This window comes from Neolamprologus brichardi, chromosome 2 (genome assembly GCF_056152115.1).
Source record: "Neolamprologus brichardi isolate AB-2024 chromosome 2, ASM5615211v1, whole genome shotgun sequence".
Lineage (NCBI taxonomy): Eukaryota > Metazoa > Chordata > Actinopteri > Cichliformes > Cichlidae > Neolamprologus > Neolamprologus brichardi.
This window is the reverse complement of record NC_142105.1, coordinates 16,421,660-16,432,760: the sequence shown is the minus strand read 5'-3', so window position 1 is coordinate 16,432,760 and position 11,101 is coordinate 16,421,660. Positions and strand designations below refer to the sequence as shown.

At 39.6% G+C, this 11,101-nt stretch overlaps 1 long non-coding RNA gene across 1 annotated transcript; it reads left to right on the top strand.

Moving 5' to 3' along the window:
- The first annotated feature begins 7,806 nt into the window (after positions 1-7,806).
- LOC148106108 (uncharacterized) lies at positions 7,807-9,839 on the top strand. The gene is made up of 4 exons (XR_015720739.1): positions 7,807-7,899; positions 8,525-8,733; positions 8,888-9,068; positions 9,439-9,839. It is a non-coding gene; the product is annotated as an uncharacterized LOC148106108 (long non-coding RNA).
- The last annotated feature ends 1,262 nt before the right edge of the window (positions 9,840-11,101 follow it).

Here is an 11,101-nt window from a genome sequence, read left to right as displayed (position 1 = left end):
CCTATATCAGGTAAGGTCAGAGTTTGTGATTCAACAACATGTGAGAGATTGGGCAAAAAAAAAAAGCACCATGGAAGAGTTAAAGGTGTAAATCACTGCTGCTCATAAAGAACACAAAGCCCCATCTCAAAAAAACATCATAAGACTTTTTGGGATGATATTCCATGGACTGACAAGACAAACGTTTAGCTTTTTGGAATGTTTACATCCCATTACATCTGTTAAATAGCTAAACATAGAACAGCATTTTATTAAAAAAAAAACCATCATAACAAAGCCACGGTAGTAGTAGTGTGATTGATTGGATGGAACCATGAATTCTGCTCTCCAGAAAATCCTGAAGCTCATGTTCTCAAGCATGACTTGAATCCCACTGAGATGTTTTGGCCTGACAGCTGTTCATGCTCAAAAACCCTCTAATGAGGCTGAATTTTAAAAAATACATCTGATTGCAGTTCTTGCTGCCAACTGCACAACCAGTTATTCGGTTTAGAGAGGAATTACTCTTTCACGCAGGGCCATGTTTTGACCATGTTTCTCTTTAATGAATGAAGTCATCATTTAAAAACTGCATTCAGTGTTTACTCAGGTTATTTTTGTCTTATATTATACTTTCTTTAAAGAGCTGAAGCATATAATTCTGACAAATATGCAAAAGGGGGCAAATACTTTTATAGCACAGCATGCATATAAGAAGTTGGCTGTGGGTCCTAAGGGCCTTCACGGATTCAGTTTTCTTTGTTATCTATTTTATTGCACACAGCCCATTGCAGCTAGGTTTTGGACAGCACTATACAAGCAAAGCTTTCTTTATTATTATTTATTATTCCACCCAGTAGTTAAGGTTGGCTGGTTAAGTTTTCAGCCCCCTAGCAAATCACCAGCTCTGGCTTGTCTCTTCCCTCCATCTAAGCCTGCTTCCCCACCACTTAATAAAGAGAAACAAGGTTACTGCCAGTGTCTGCAGCATCCTAAACTTGCAGCCACTGTTGTATTAGATTACCTGGGATGTGGTCAAATACTCCAAAAAATTACCTCCTACCTTCTCTTCCTAATCACTTTTCTTTGACATCGGAGGGAAATGTTATGAGGCCAAGGAAAGGTGTAAAGGAGAATTAATAAGTCTGCTGTGCTGAAACTACAATGTCCAGAAGATGAACTACAAAATATGGGCGTCACTTCACCACAGTGTGCTTTTTCTGTGTTGTTTCAAGCTTGCCATCAAAATGAGAACAATCTGCAAAAAGCTGACTTCATTACAGTTTACAGGTTACTTATTAAAGAAAAAGAGAAAGACTAATGCAAGCTCAACTATTGTGAAGTTCAAATGCCCTGTGATCAACTCATATAGCTCATTATCTTGTTTTAGAGAGCTTATAAAAATGCAACTCAATACCTCAACAAGAAGCAGATTACAGCTGTGTGATGTTCAGAAATTCATATCAGCAGGTCATGGCATGAAATAGAAAACAGACTGTTAATTAATATTTACACGATCTGCACCACTTTGTCAGTTTTGTTGGTCATTTTAATTAACAGTCAGATGGTATGTCGCTATGAATTATGGGTTGTAATTATCTCCTTTGATAAAGGTCTAGTGTATCCTTTGTTAAAAGAGGCGATAAGAGGAAGCACTAAAATACCTTTCCTTAGTTTCTGGAGAATTTGAACAGCTCTTATAACGGCTGCCACGCAGATACTTCAAAGTCACTTCACTCAGTTAGGACCTTCTTAGGAAAAGCTCAGCGTTCAGCTGCACCCCTCGTCTCCTCCTTATTGGACCTAGCTCTCGTATCTGCCCTGATTCACTCGTACCACTATCAAGGAGGAGGAAGAGTGGGTCTGATTGCTGATGCAGCAGCCCAGCTTCTCACCTTGGGGTCTGCTATGCTACATCATAAAGTAGTCATCAATTATGTCTTAGTCATCTATTATAATTTCAGTTGTGCTAAGCTGGATCTGGATCACTGCATTATAAGACACTGTGAGATTGAGGTGCTACTAAGATGAGATAAAAAAAAGTACCATTCACACAATAAAACAAAGTCATTTGAGCAGTAAGGCAGGCTTTTTCAAGTGGAATATAATAAATAACTATGAATATTCAGTCAAATATCAAATAAAAAGTACAATGGTGCACTGTGATAAAAGTGATTTTTAACAGTGACTGTACTTGGATAAAAAATCTGTCCTTGTCTTGACAGACCTGTTGTATCTACCACAGGGCAACAGGTCACACAGCAAGCGTCTAGAGTGGGAACTATCCTTAGTGTTTTTTAAGGCTCTTGGGAGGTGTGTCACCTGTGCCAGTGGTCTTTGTGCTGTGCTTGTTACCCTCTGGATAGTCTTTTGTATCTGCTGCAGAGCCTCCAGTATACCACACAGTTACACAGTCCACCAGGATGCTTTCTGTGGTGGTGCTGAGTTTACTGAACTGCAGCTGTAGCGTTGGCAGTTTTCATGATGATTTCTTTTTTCTTCTTAGTATAAGAACCAGATTCTGTTCTGAGCACCACGTGACCAGTTGTTGGACCTCAGCCCTATTGGCGGACCCGTCTCCCTCTGATATGATTAGTGCCACCAGTGTGGTGTCATAAAACTTAAAAACTCGTTCTGATATGCTAATGTAATTATAAAGTTAATTTCTCACTGAATTCAGTATCTACTTTCAGAGTTTCACAGTAATCTGTGGGAGTGATTAAAGGTTTTCTGGCTATAATGAGTCTTGCCATCTATTGGTGTGAACTTGCATCATCCGTTATAGGGTTTGAGGCAGTGAAGAGATACTTTCTAAGAAGGGGCAGAGAGTACCGACAAGTGAAATGGTCTAATACAAGCATGTCATTTGTCAAACCACATGTTTCAGAGTGGAAACAACCAAACAAATAATAAATCTGAGATTATCTGAAACTCACATGCAAATTGAAATGAGGCTCAAGACTACACTGTCTGCAAAATCACTGTGGGGCAGGTATTGGAGTTTGAATATCACTTTCTGTTGAAGTTTAGAGGAGATTAGCTTCAGGCAGCATAATACCAAACAACTTCGTTTTCTCCAGAGTGCCTCTGTTTGTTTAGGCCAGTAACAGTGTCTCTAAGTCAGTCAAATCTGCTGTGAGTCAACATACATCCAACAATATGCTTAAAATCATGTTAACAATGTGTTCTTCATAAATATGTCAGATCTTAACACATTTTCAAGCATTTTGTTCAGAGTTTTTTCTACTCCATATTTTTATTCACTGTTCAAAACCCTGTATATTACACAGGGGCTTTGTGCAGTCCCTTATTTAGTTCTCTATCTAAAAGAAGCTAGTTTAAATCCTTTCCCCTTCACCTTAAGCCAGCGCTCCCCAGATTGGCTGCCTTTGTTAGACCAAAGGTTTGAACTGCAGGTGGATTGGACTTCTCTCCCATGGTTAACTGACAGGGTGTGAGGTGACCATCTCAGAGATAGCAGCTTTCTATGATGACGCCACAGTAGCACGGGTGTTAGCACTGTTACCTCATATCAAGAAAATTCTGTGTTTGACTCCATCATCTGGCTGGGGCCTTTGTGCATGAAGTTTCCATGAAACCAAATGGCACATACTAATTAGTTAAAATGCAGGAATATCTTAAAGACATAAAGACCTGGATGACTTCTAATTTCCTGCTTGATCTTCAGAGTAAACTCAGGTTATTACATCTTACTTTGGTCTCAGACTCTCAGGTTCCCAGAGGCTTCAGCTTTCAGTCCCCTCTTCTGTGCTTCCAGTTTTGGGACACAAACAACTGCTTCATTTAAGGATTAGCTTTAACATTTTACTTTTTGATAAAGCTTATAGTTAGGGATGGATCAGGTGACCCTAAGTTACACTGCAATAGGCCTAGACTTCTCGGGGCTTCCCATGCTAAACTGAGCATTTCTTCCTCACTCACCTGTTTTAACTCTCTGTGTGTTTATACACCTCTCTGCATTCAATCATAGTTATTAATTATCTCTGGTTCCCTTCCACAGCATGTCTCCCTGAGCCTGGTTCTGCTGGAGGTTTCTTCCTGTTAAAAGGGAGTTTTTCCTTCTCACTGTCACCAAGTGCTTGCTCAAAGAAGGTCTTTACCTTACAAAGTACCTTGATTGTGATTCAGAACCATTGACTGTAGAAAACATGGACAACGCGACAGGTCCCCAAAAATGAAGCCAAAACGTCTCTATCGCCCCCTGGTGTCTGGATGCAGTATATGTCATAAACCCCGCCTCCTCCATGTTAGCGGATGGGACTGGGGTGAGACTAAAATAAATTAATTCTCCTAAGATAATTTTTTTCCAAAGATTCTTTCTTTTGTTATCAATAGTTCTCATCACGCTGATTGATGTTCAAGGGGTCTCCTTTCCCATAAATTTGATTCTAATTCCTACCGCGGTGATGTTAAATTGGGGTGAAACGTCATCATAAGAGCTTTGACTGACAGCTGCAGTCACGGAGAAACTTGCGTATCTCTGTTCGCGAATAGCAGATAGAGCGTAGGCTCTGAGAGGAGGACCAGCGTTTACGCTACGAAAACACGACCGAGTGTTTTAACCTGACAGCCTGAGGTGTTCTTCAGTAAACTGGACTACCCGACAGAAGGACCCGAGGCCCCGCTGCACTTTTTCGGTAAGTTAAATGTGCTTGTAAGCTAATCCGTAACTACCGTCCATAGCTAGCTCCTGAGACCTAGCTAGCTAAAATGAGCACTCGGCTGTCAGGGTTCGTTTAGCTAATCTGTGCAGGTGAATGAATTTACTGAAGAAATCAAGAGAAACGCCCCGGGCTGCTCAGTCACTAATTACTGTTACTGTACTTTTATTATAAGTATTATATTATACTGTAAAAGCAACAGGCTGCACCCTGCTTCAGCTCCTGTGCAGAGCTGAATATTAAATATGTGCAAACAACAGCATGTTTTCAGTCTTTTGCCACATCTGTAAAGACAGAAACAATTTTTTTAAAAGCTTGTACTTCAGTAACTCCTCATTAATCAGGAACTATGGATTAAAGTTCTGTAGTGTACTGTAATACTGTACTGAAAAAATGTAAGAGAAGAACTTCAGATCCTGAGTGTGTGAGGACAGAAGAATCAGCTTTATTTCAATATTGAGGGATAAAATTTATTTATTTATATCTGAGTTTGATGGCTCTGTTGTCTTTGTGATTACAGGAGCTGCCCTCAGATTCAGACCTCAGCCCCATCGAGTGACAGCAGACAGATCATCCAACATGTTCATATGTTAACTGTAAAATGAACTGATGAAAACAGTACAAAGGTTAAAAGTACCACACGTGCTGTAGTGAAAGCTGCAGCTGTTTTATTGATAAAGTCAAACAAAAACGACAAAAAACGAAAGGATTAATCACTCATGTAACTGTGTCACTATATATCAGCATTAACAGGACCTCAGTTTGGTGTTTCACAAAGCTGCTGATCTCAGACCTGCACAGCTTCCGTTTTAAACACTTGATGTACTCAGCTGCATGAAGAGCATATGAGATTTTGTCTAACACAATTAAATAAAACCTGATGAAGGTCAAAGGGTGTCACTTGTATGTTGAACTACAAACTCGTCATCTGGAATTCTTTCACAGTTTTTTGCAGATAGTGTTATTTACCATAAAGTGATTCAGAGTTATTCATACCAGAGTAACCAGAGAGGATCACATATTTTTAAATATATAACTTTCTACAGGACTGAATATAATATCTTTATGTAAAAGTCCGGAGCCTCTGGGGAGTATCAGAGTATTTATAACATTACACAAAATAAAGGTCTCCATCACAGTGTTGATGAAATGCTGGGTTTATCCATCTCCTGGGGCGGGCCTACGGAGGAGTGCTGAAGATTTCCCTGTGAGGGAGCTGCTGGTGAAGATCATGAGTCCTGCTTGATCACTGCCATGAGCTTCAGTCTTCCTGGTGTTTCTTAAATGATGCCTCTTACAGTGGGTCAACAGAACTTATGGCACAGGACAGCTGTGATGAAAGAAAGGGAAGACGTTTCTCCAAACCTCTGGACCCATGAAACCCAGCTTAGTCCTGATGGTCTCCCTCACTAGTTTATCTCCAGGGTAAATGTAGCTGTTGATATAATATGGACTCTATTATTAAATGAAAAGAACAAATTAGACTACACTACTGAAACCTCATGCTGTTGTTTTTAAAGTCTCCATGTTACCAGGCTGTAGAGGGCTCTGAAGATTTAAACAGTTTTAGATCCATTACACTCACAGTCTTATGTTAAAATGTCAAAGGACAGCATTATATTTTTGATATTAACAGTAACTCTGGGCCTCTGTGGAGTGTGCAGCTGATCTCATCGCTGTCTAAAAATGGATAAAAAAAAACATAAGTGTTGAAGACTATTAAGAGTAGCAGGTGTGTAGCATCGCTAACTAGCTAGCAACAAGCCTCCAACACAGTGCGTATGCTAGCGGCTAAGCTAACTAACGAATTAACAACAGAGTGATTTTAGAACTATAAGATGATAAGCTGTGTGTCTTTTTTATAAAAGTGACATGGTTGTATTTACCTTAATTAAACGAGTCATCAGTCGAGGTAAACCAGCAAAAAAACTCGAGCAGCGGGGCTACGTAAAAAGTGTAGGGGGGCGTGTTTGCGGTCACGTCCAGCGGGTGTGTGGGCGGGAGCGTTACACAGTCGCTCCACCTCAAGTCACTACTGCGCAGACTCTGGCTCCAAATTTGCAAGATGGCAGCCTCCACAAGCGGGGTATTTTGGCTTCATTTTTGCACAATGGTAGGAGGCGGGGTCGCGTCGTCCATGTTTTCTACAGTCAATGTTCAGAACTACATGTACATAAAATTAAATGGAACTGTAATAATGATTTCAAGTTAATAAAACTCAGTGTTAGTGTACTAATGGACTGTAAATGCTGGATGTAACGTCACCCATTAGTTAATGATGTCCTGTTGTGAGGCCCTAAGCTGAGCATTTTGGTGTTATGACATGAAGTTCTATCTGAACAACCATGGCACATTGTATGCTATTAGGGTCGTGACTGTCAAAGCTCAGCCTAAAGCATACCCAGCTCGTTTTTTTTTTGCTCTAATGGGGACTGTAATTTACAAAATGAGCTCATGTTGTATGCTTGAAATTAGCAACTGGGAGCATAAACTCATCAGGACACCGTTTACTGAGTTCACCCAAAAGGGAACTGGGGGCTCACTTTATCCTCTGCCACTGGATTTCTATTTGCAACCAATTAAAGCAAGTGGCAAACTAAACAAGTAGTTTGTTGCAGGCAGGCAGAGTTTGTGCTGTAACCTGTCTTTAATTAAACAGCACTGTCACTATGTAGACTGCATATTTTCTTCACTTGTTAAATCTGTGGTGTCATAACAGACTCTTATTGGCTATTTCCTGTGAACTTCATGAGCTGTGCTGGTTTCAGCTCAGTTCACTATCCTGGTTATATCTTTGCTTCTTTATTGGCTGCTGTCCCAGATAGCAAGGAGACATTGAACAGATGTTGATTTTCCATCTGAACCATCAGAATCGTCAGGCTTGATGTGTCAACACAAAACCAATGTTGAAACAACATTGAAATACTGATGAAACCTGACACTGACATTGAAATAACATTGATTCACTGTTGTTCTGTCATCGTTGATTGTTGATCTATTTATAGTTGACAAGGTGACAACAATCACGTTGAAAAACCATTGATTTATGGTTGAGCGGGAAATTAAAGCTGCTACCACTTGGACTATTCCATAGCCCCCCCGTCTCACAGTGGTACATCCCTTCAGGTAACCATTGTCTTGTACAGTAGAGCGGGACATTAGATTTACTCTCAGCGGAATTGACCGGAGAAGGCATCAGTTCATGCACTGCACTGGCCTGCACCACGATTAATATAAGGTAAGAATGAATGACTTTTGTTCTATTTGTTATTTCCACGGTTGCATTTGAATAACAGTAAAAAACAAACAAACTTGTTAATATAAAGTTTCGGACAAAATGTGGGAGCCCGAAATTGTGTCTACTTTCATCTTACAATCCGGCAACAAATAAATTGCATTGCGAACAAAGTCAACAAAGAAAACATTTTTGTTTCATACTTTTCCGTTATATTCCCTTACAAAGCTAGCTTTAACGCATCGAGGGTTCCTTTGTTCTTGCCGTTGCCTCGGCGTTTGACCCAGACTTTCGCTCTGTAGTTGCTTTTTAGCATAGTACTACAAAAAATTGTAAATCTGTGATATATGATTGATAAACGTAAAGGTAACTGTATAAATGTGTTCAATGACTTTGTTACTTTTAATGATTGGAGAGCACCCGCTTCGATTCGCACTCAATTCAAACTTTACGTTGCACGCTCACCTAACTTTACGTTGCACGCTCACCTAACTTTACGTTGCACGCTCACCTACCTTGCGTTTGCACCTTTTGTCCACACGTAAACTGCATTTTATTATTTATTTATTAGTTTTTCGCCTCTCACTGCTTAAGCCATTAATCTTTCTGGAATTGTTTTTTTAAACAGATGCGACCTCACAAAAGATATTAGCTATGCTGTCAGACCTGACGACAGCTGTTAACGAACTCCGTGAGGAGGTCAGAGCCATCCGCCATCCCTGCTGCAATGAATCGGTAGATGCTGGGGTACTGCCTCTGGATTTGCCCTTGCACAACATTGAGGAGCTAAACAATGCAGAGGCAGCTCTTCAATCATAAGAGGCAAATAAGGCAATGGTAAGGTTATGTACACTTTGTAACTATAAAGTGTAATAGCTGTCAGATGTGATTTAAATACATAACAACGGCCTGTTGATTAAACACACAAGCACTTGCATACACATTTAAGACATGAGACACGCTAATTCCATCTCTTAAAATGTGTCTATAGGTGAGACGCTTTGCCTTGATTGGAGGGACCACACTGGAGGTGCGAGTCCGCCGTGTAATGGCTTATGCCATTACAAACGAGCTGGCCTCGGTACTCAACTGGGCAGGGAAAAAAACCAAGGACCAGACAAAGCAAAAAATGGCATTTAAAGATACAGCGCTCTGCAAATGCATATATGGTGGTAAGTTTTACAGTTTTTTTGCTATATTACTTTGTCTTTCTTAATAACAAGACTTTCATGTCCGATTAATCTGGAGATGGAGTCTTTGGTCTTTGGCTTGTTTAGTCCTCGGGTTGTAGTTGTACAGCCCGAGGACCCCATGTTTATTTTGTTTTAAAGGATACACGGCACACCATGCTAAGACTTATCACTTTTTCCGCTCATAGCTCTTTGGGAATCAAATGCGGCAGTTTGCAGATTTACGCCTGGTGACTTTCATGTTTATCAGCCTAGGAGTTTACATACTTTCTCCCCGCTGAAGACAGTTAACAAGAGCTTATTCATGTGCTCTAATTCACTTTTTTTGTTTGTGTGTGTATTTTTTTCCTAGATGGCCTGACGCAGCAGTTAGGGGCAAACTCTATGTCCGAGTTTGTCTTTGCACAAGCAGTGCAGAAATGGCTCCGATACGCCCCAGATCGTATGGGTATGGGTGGTGCAGGACGCACATCATGCATCCCCATCCCAGAGTAAAAAATTACAAACTTCTGTGAAACATATAAATGTAAATAGGAAACTGTCTTTTAATAAAGTATTTAGCAAACGAAACATGCCTATTGACCTTTTTTTGTTTATTTTTTTTCTCTGTTACATCACATGCAATGCTTTCTTATTTTAGGATATTAATATTGACATGATACATTGTGAGACATTTGTTGTTGTTTTTTTTATAAAGGGTGTCCAATTTGAGGAATAAGTACAATTATGTGTTTAGGTGGTTTAAGTATTGATGGAAACATGCAGTAGTTTAGTATTGGTTAAAATACCTATAAAGAAAGGTAGATTTCCAGTCATGATTTAACTGTTGTTTTAATAAAAAGCAACTGTGCGAAAGAGGTGGAAAATCAACACCATAGCTCAACAGTGTTTCAATATCAGAATCTGACATTGTTTCAATGTCAGATTCAATGTCAGGTTTCAACATTGATTCAACATCAAAACCTGACGTTGTTTCAACATTAAAAAAGGGTGCAAGAGTGATGTTAGGTCAACGTCACACTTCAACGTTGATTCAATGACGTCGCCTGATATTGACTCAACGTTGTTTCAATGTTTCCTTGCTATCTGGGGTGTGTTTGAGTCAAAGAGAAGAGCCCAGACTTTGATGATAAAGTTCCCCTGTGATCAAAGTGTCATCACAGTCTTAGTGTTGTCTACATTTATGTTGAAAATAATAGTGGCTACTCAGTTCTAAAATGTTATTTTAATTTTATAGATTGGTTCCTTTATACTAAAGCCTCATTCACCTTTTCACACACTCACGTTTTCTATTTTCACACTTTGATGAATGCTTTGGAAGCAACTCGGGTTTGAGTATCTTGCCCAAAAAAACTTGGTCATGTTAACCATCTGATGACAAAATTTACATCACCGAGACCTGAGTGGACCCTAGCAGACTCACGTACATTTAACATATAATCGGTGCTTAAGTCATACCTAATAACATATAATGGCTATGAATCAAATCCTGTTGAAACACTACAGTCACAAGCACAGCATTTTAATCCGGTCTGGATGTTGTCTGGGTCATTCCAACATCTCAATTCTTTTCTTTTTCAGTCCTTTTGTTTTAGATTTTCTTGAGATCATTGCCATGATGTATGATTCAGTCTTTAGCTGTCAAACAGATGGCCTCACATTTGACACTAGAATACTTATTTTCTTCTTTAAGTGCATATGACTAGCAACACCTGGCTGTTACTTACTAGTGAGTTTCTATAGAATGAAGGTTTTGAGTTTTTCCACTGGATTGACTCCGTAAAAAAAAACATTTTTCACATATATCACTTCTTCACTCTGTGTCACTGTCATAAGTCTGTCTGACAGTACCTTTAACAATGATGCCTGATAATGTTAAATCTTATGTTGAATAAGATTTACAGTTTACATCCATTTAAACAGTCAGTGTAGAAGCACTGAAGCCAAAGAATCCTCTGCCGGCTTTGATGAAGCAACATTTGGTGCATGGGTTGAAACTCATTCAAGATCTCCTC